Genomic DNA, 7,334 nt, shown 5'->3' with positions numbered 1-7,334 from the left:
CTATAAACTTGAATTGGTATATTCCCATAAGGGTTATGTCTCCAGCTAGAGCTCAGGCAGAAACTGCTATTCTTGTGGCTCTGACGACCCCTCTCTAAAGTCATACAGTGGGTTACTGCCAGAGGAGCCTGGAATTCAGAATTCCAAATCTAGTGCTCTTTGTCTGGCTCATACATGAGGGGTCCTGAGGTCAAATGGGCCCGAGTACAGCACAGACAGGATACAGGCTAAGTTAGGGGTTGCAGAGCTATTTAAAATCAACATGCGTGCTTTTATGGCAGGAAGCAGATCAGGTGAACTTGGACGCGAGGTTACAAGGGAATGCTATACAGCTGTATAAAGGGTTAACAAGTTTCATGCCTCCTGCTGGGAATGACTGACACAGTAAAGGGAAAAAGAAAAGGTAAATCACCTTGTGATGTTCTCATTTCAGGCAGAGTTAGGGATGGAAAGTTGAACTTCTCGATTTGTATCTGGCTAATGCACTAATATATCCTGAAGAGATCATAAGAAATGAAGGCACAGTAGCAGTGATCACCTTCAGGATGAGGTATTAATGGTTGGTGAACGGGAGAAAGTGATCAAAGGGAGGCACTTCAGCCTGGGCCGTTTCTTAATTTGACGGTTTCAAGCTGCACTGTATGGATGCCATTATCTGTTTCAAGGGGACCCACTATCGTTCAGCTCCTGGAATGATCATTTAAATCCTTTGAGGGAACTTGGAATTCTATTGAGGTTACTTTTTCAGTTTTAAGATTTGAATTATTCATTGCTGGTAGATAGAGGTAACAGTATGCCTTTACATATTAATCTCGTATTCTCAAATCCACTGGAGCCACTGGTTAGCTTCTAGGAGCTTTTCAATGACATCTCTTAAGTTTTCTATGAAGGCTATTCTGGCATCCATGAATAGAAAGGATCGAACTTATTAATTTCTGGATACCTTTGTTTCCCGTTTTTGCCTAACTCCACTGACCCAAACTTCCAGTACCATTTCGAATAACAGTAAGAAACGCACTTCTTCCTGCCAGGCTCCAGAAAATGGGATTAGGGGAGCACCCAGCCTTCAGCCCCCGAGAGTGGTAGAAGTCCTTATTTGTGGATTTTCCATATTGAAGAAATTCTCTTTATCATTTGTTGGATGAGTTTTGACTACAAGAGGATTTTAACTATTGTGAAACACTGTTTTCCTATCTGCTAAGATGGGTCACTTGGATTTTGTCTTCCAGTTTGTTAACATTATTGTCAAATGCTTAATAAATTTGGCATCCCCAGATAAGCCCTAGTTCTAGATGAGTTATCCTCCTTAGCTGCTGATGGAGTGACTTGGTCATTACTGTTTAATGATTTATATTCTTATTTTCTTTTAATGTCTGTCTTATTTTGATGATAGGGTAAAGCTGGTGTCACCTTTCCCCACATTTCAGATGATGACAACATTTCAGAGGACTGTGCTCCAGGTGCTGCGCTGTGCTTGACTCAATCTTCACAACAGCCCTACAGTGTACAGACTGTTACTACCATGGCTCCATTTTTAAAAGCGGGGAAACAGGAGCACGGGGTAGTCAGTGCCACGTGCTTGTAGTCACACAGGGTATAAACCTCCAAGCCAGAACACAGACATCCAGAGGTTCAGCCTTCACATTTCTACTCTTAGCTTGTTTGCTACAACTTTCTCTAATCAAAGCTCTTTGTGGATGTAAGAAAACTGATCTGCAGAGTTCAATGCAGTCACTGGGCTACTCAGTACCTTTACCTTTAGTTAATAACCATGTTAACGACGGGGTGCCAGGCTCCCTTCCTCCCTGCCCAGCCACGAGAGGCAGGTCTCATCACTCTTGCTAGGCAGCTGTGGCAGCATTCCTTCCTGTAGGGTAGGGTGCCATTTCAAGCTATCATCTCCATTTTGACTTTGCTTTCTTTCATGTCTGGGGCACCTTTCAGAAAGCAAAATTAAAAAAAAAATCTTTCAAATCCCTGTTTAATTTTGTACTGTTCCTTTCTTATCAGGGCAGCTCACCCATCACCCCCTTTCTGTCTTTCCCAAGGCATTCAAGTTCATAGTTCCCTCCCTCATCTGGCATTCCTTTTATACTGCTTTGTCCCCACTAAGCCAATCAGCACTAGCTTTGCCTACTTCGCTCCTGTGTCTTGAGGAATAAAAGGGAGGGGGAGAGAAACAGATGGGGTTTTAGGAAGGGCAGAGGTACCGATGTCTTTAGCACTGGGGGACCAAGATTAACTAAATCAGTTTCCCAAAAGAGGGAAGAAAAAGCATGCAATACAACAGAGAGGGCAGGTGCATTTGTCTGGTTTGAAGCTGACTGTAAGGCAGATGTAACACTTCGTCTCAGTTTACTCAGCCATAAAATGGGTTCAGGTGCATCTGTGGGTCATAGGTAAGTAATGGAGATGAAGTAGCAGAGTGTGAGTGAAAAGTTCTAGTGTGGAGAAGGTACTAAGTGAAATGTGTTTGTCTTGGACCAAGCACTATTCTGAATGTTTTGTGGGGTGAGGATTTGCTATGCTCCCTAATCTGACCTTCAAATTCTCATCTCAAAAAAGCCTCCTGCCTTGGTCTTCTGAGTAGCTGAGGCCATAGGTGTGACTTGAACTATTTTTATATGGAGTATCTTAATTAATAGCTGCTACTTAGGGAGGTAATCACACTTGACTTCTAACCCATTTTACTGGTGGGGAAAACTGTGGAACTAACAGGCTTTCAATTCCTAAGTGGCTAACTCTGCCCATACTTCATATGGGAATTCCTGGACTTGTGCCAGGCCTGTTGCACTGGCCCACACAAGCAATTACTTGAAATAGGGGGCTGGATCACAGGGCCTTTTTTCAAGCTCCTTCTGCCGACTTAGGGCTTGTATGTGGCCAGAGACACCTGCCACTTTCCTGTAATTACCGGATCCCCCTTGGCAAATATCCAGGCGTTCCCCATCGGTCTCTCCATTTCCACTTACATCTCTAACAGCACTGGGTAGGGGGTGGGGGTGGGGCTTGGAAAACTTGGAATGAGTTCACTGCTGGGAATAGTGATTCAATTAAAATCCCAGTTTTCAACAATATGAGCAAGGCCCGTGGCCCGTTACATCACACCCACATAGCTGTGTCTCTCCATCAGCGGTAGTGAAGAGACTAATTGAAGGTGACCATGGTTTGAGCAGGAGACCACCAGGGTGAATTTGCACGCCTAACGTGCAGGGCTAAGTGCCCTCCTCGTTCCCTAATGACGTTGAGCAGCCCCTTTTCCTGACCCCTCCTCCGAGGGATGACAATTATAACTGCAGCCACACAGTGTCGATCAGTGCGTGTGACGACCACAGAGCTGCACGCCTAACCGCTTTCTCACCTTCAACAAAGCTGTCACTTGTTGCCACCACCCAAGGGAAAGCCACTCTCGTAATGCCCACTTTACAGAGCTACCACATGGCTGCAGCTGGATCCTCAGGTTGCATTCTTAGTCGCTGGGATATGCTTGCTTCCCTGTGTGGCTTTAAAGCAGTGGCTCTCAACCTTTCTAGTGCTGGGACCCTTTAATACTTCAATAATCCTGATGTTGCGGTGACCCAACCATAAAATTATTCTTGTTGCTGCTTCATAACTGTGATTTTGCTACTGTTATGAATCGTGATGTAAATACCTGTGTTTTCTGATGCTCTTAGGTGACCCCTGTGAAAGGCCATTCGACCCAGGAAGGCTGAGAAGTGCTGCTTCCAAAGAATGGCAAGGACTCTGCCTTTGAGCCTGCCTCCCAGGTTGCTAATAAAGTTGCTTTCAGCCAGCGGTTTTGGAAAAGACTTGTCTCCCTTTCACTCTTTTATAAGAAGCTTGATTCTTCCACACCCAGCTGCTGCCTCTAAAATCAGAAGCCTCCGTGTGTGAGCTCCCTGGATACAGGGACTGCCTCTGAAGACCTTTTGGAGCCCTTTGGCACATCCTTAGTATTTGCACACAGTAGGTGGTCAAAACAGTTAGCTAAGTCTACAAATACATCCACACCATCTAAGTTCAAATCTCAACCCTCTCTCTTAAGCTCATAAGCCATGGGCTAAACTTCTGCTCAGCACAGCACCTGGCATACAGTGGGTGCTGAAGCTGTGAGTGAGAAAGACTGTAGCCATTCGGTTAGACTGTGATGGTTCAAGACACTTTGACTTAAGGTCATTGACAGTCAGTCTGAGTGTTCCCCCTTCTCCTAACCCCGGGTCTTGTTTTGGATTCTTGGAGGTCACTCTCCTCCTTGTCTTTACCGCTCTGTCCCTTAGAATTCATAGAGAAAATGCCCGAGAGAGTGGGCAGCACAAGCAGTAGGGGAGATGAAGCGCTCAGGATGGGGAGTTAGCCGCACTCCGATGAGGAGGTGCTGAGGCAGAGAGAGGCTCTGGTCCTTCTTCAATTCAGCAAGCATCACACATAACCAGCCTCTCGAAAAAACTGATTTTCCCAATTGAGAGCTCTGGGGACAGGCTTTGGAGGGCAGGAGGGGGAGGTGCAGCCTGGATGGAAATCAATTTCAGCTCCAGGTAATTACAGGAGCGCCCTACCTGGCAGGCTGCAGAGAGGTGGAACCCCTTTCCTGGAGAGGACTTCTCTCCACACGGGGGACAGAGGAAAACCTATGTTAGGAAACTTGTGCTTGCCTGTGCTGGCCAAATTTGGGAGTGGAAACCATTTTTTCCAGGGGCTCTGGATTCCCTCAATGTTTGAGAAAGGGTGAGCTCTCAGATGTAGGAAGACTGAAACCTAGCTTCTCAGGATCCCAGGATGCTCAAGTCCTCAGAGCACAGATGACAAGTGGTGGAGGCTGAGAGTCTAGCTTGGACAGGGATGTTTCTCTTTCTGAGCCTTTTTGTCTCTAGCCCTGTCTTCTTCCTGCTGGTGCCTCCAGGAATGCCCATGACATTGGGTGGATGGCAGGATTATCCAAAGACCCCAAACTGAAGCTCCCCACCCACCCACGGGGAGTGTTCTTCCTGGTCCCAAGTGCTCTCCCTCATAGCCCAGGCAGACACCCCTCCTCCTCCAGCTGCTCATCTCTCTTTAGGAATTCACTACAAGTCTCAGCTCCACTTTCCAGAGGACGCTAAGATGTGGGACCAGCCAGCCGCTGGGCTGCAGCCCTGGGAGCTGCGCAGGTACCGGAGGACTGGAGTCAACCTGGAGGCAAAGCCAGAGGAGGCAGACATCAACTCAAGGAGACCGCCACCCCTGAGGTGCCAGGGCGCATCTCTGCGCAGTTGCCTCGTACATCCCAGACCCAGAGGCAGCCCTTGACGCTCCTTAGTCTTTGGGAGCCACTCTCTCCCTCAGGGCTGATAGGGGATAGCAAGGGCTCATCTCATTGTCACTTGGATCAGTGTGGCCATCACCAAGGTCTTGGCTTTATGCAGAGTAGGTTAGGAGGAGAGGTTCAGAGCGACAGGGTAGAAGTGTTCTCGCTGAAGTGACGGTGTGGAGGCAAAACCGCGAGAGAAGCCTTCTCCAGGCTTTCTGCCCAGAAGCTGCAGTCAAGTCTCACGGAGCCCTCCCGGGACCCCTCAGAAACGCGACCCCCTAGACACACACACACACACACACACACACACACACACACACACACACACACACACACACACACCACTGGCGCGCTTTGGAGTGGATGTACACCCACAAGTCACAATGCCCCAGAGCCACACAAGCACCGTCCCCGCCAAGCCACGAGACATCCCCTCCATCCTGATCTGGAAACCTCCACAGTTGCCATCAAGGTTTAAACTTTGTTATTTTTCCGAGAGGGGCTCCAGGGCACTTCCCAAGGAGGTGTCTGGGACCCCGGAGGTTCTGGACAGGCTGGTTCTGCAACTTGGGGCCCCTGGCTTCCCTCCCTCTTCCCCCACACCCCTCACCTGGTAACCCGAGGCACAGCAAGAAGCTGTAGTAGACCACCGGCACGAAGCCCAAGCCGCAAGCCGAGCTGTTGGAGGCGAGGTGGGCGTGCGTGTGCTCCATGAGCGCGCCCCTAGCCGGGCCGGGCTCGGCGCAGCTGCCAAGAGGCTGGGGACCAGGCAGCAGGCTGGGGCGGGATCGTCGCACCGCGGGACCGGCTTCCACCACCGGGCCGGTGTCCTCGGCGGCGGCTGGGCACCTGTCCTCCTGGATCAGCAGCTCCGCTCTTCGGCAGGGCGCAGGGGACGCGGGAGGGGCACCTCCCTCCAGGACCGCTCAGCTCCCGCCTCAGAAACCCGGTCGGGACGCCGCTCCCTGCAGCCAATCAGCAGCTGCCTGGATGCTGTGTGTGTGTGTGTGTGTGTGTGTGTGTGTGTGTGTGTGTGTGTCCACGCGCCGCGCGTACACGCGCAACGGGCTGGGGGGGATTGGGTGGGACGTTAACCGAATCCGGTCCCAGCAGCCTTTTCTGGCTCTGGTTTCTGGAGGAAAAGACCGGGTTCACTTGGGAACCCCGGAGGAAGACCTGGATGGAGGACGGGCTGTCCCGTGGGAGGGAGGGGCGTGGCGTGGGTGCCACCAGCTTCTCCCTCAGCGGCTCCTTTTCCCTCTCCAGCATGTCCTCAGTTTTTCTTCTGACTCTTCCCCCCAGCTACCTCTCAATGCTCCCAGCCAATGCGAGTCCATCTTCAAGTAGAGGATTCTACATCCTGGGGGTGGGGGATGGGTTTGCGACTGTTTGAGCCCAGGGAATGTTGAAAGGTTTTATATATTTATATATTTATTTTCCTTCCTGGATCTGAGGGCCGAGCTTATGGGTCTGAACGAAGGGTGCGAACATCTTTGTGCGTGCCACCGGGTCGGCGATGCTGTCCCTGAACTTGGAAGGAATGCAGGTTGGCTCAGAAGAAGCTCTCCACGCACAGCCCTCAGCCTGGGATAAGGCTGTTGCCGCCACCGAGACACACTGAGACACACTCACCCACGAGCACACAAAGGCACACAATGCCCCAGCCATGCGGGTGCCCTCGCACACTCATGCACGCGGAGACTCCCATCTTCCACACCTAGCTAGGCTGCTGAAAACACGCAGACACCCTCATCAATATGCACGAGTGCGCCGCGGACTCAGGCGGAGCCTGGACCGAGTACACAAACGCACGTAGGGGGCTGGGTGGGCTCGGGTGTTTGAAGGTTGTGTGAAGGAGAGTGTGGGCAGAGCAGGTGGGATTCCTGCAGTGAAGGGGCGCCCCCTTTGCAGGAGAGGCAGGCGGAGCGCGAGAGCTTCTTCTCTTGTCAAGGGTACCCAAGAATCTGCCAGGGAGAGACGTCTACCCCGGCTCAAGTCAAGTGTGTGTGTGTGTGTGTGTGTGTGTGTGTGTGTGTGTGTGTGTGTG

This window comes from Psammomys obesus, unplaced genomic scaffold (genome assembly GCF_907164565.1).
Source record: "Psammomys obesus unplaced genomic scaffold, mPsaObe1.curated_primary_1811, whole genome shotgun sequence".
NCBI lineage: Eukaryota > Metazoa > Chordata > Mammalia > Rodentia > Muridae > Psammomys > Psammomys obesus.
Note: the sequence above shows the minus strand (reverse complement) of the source record.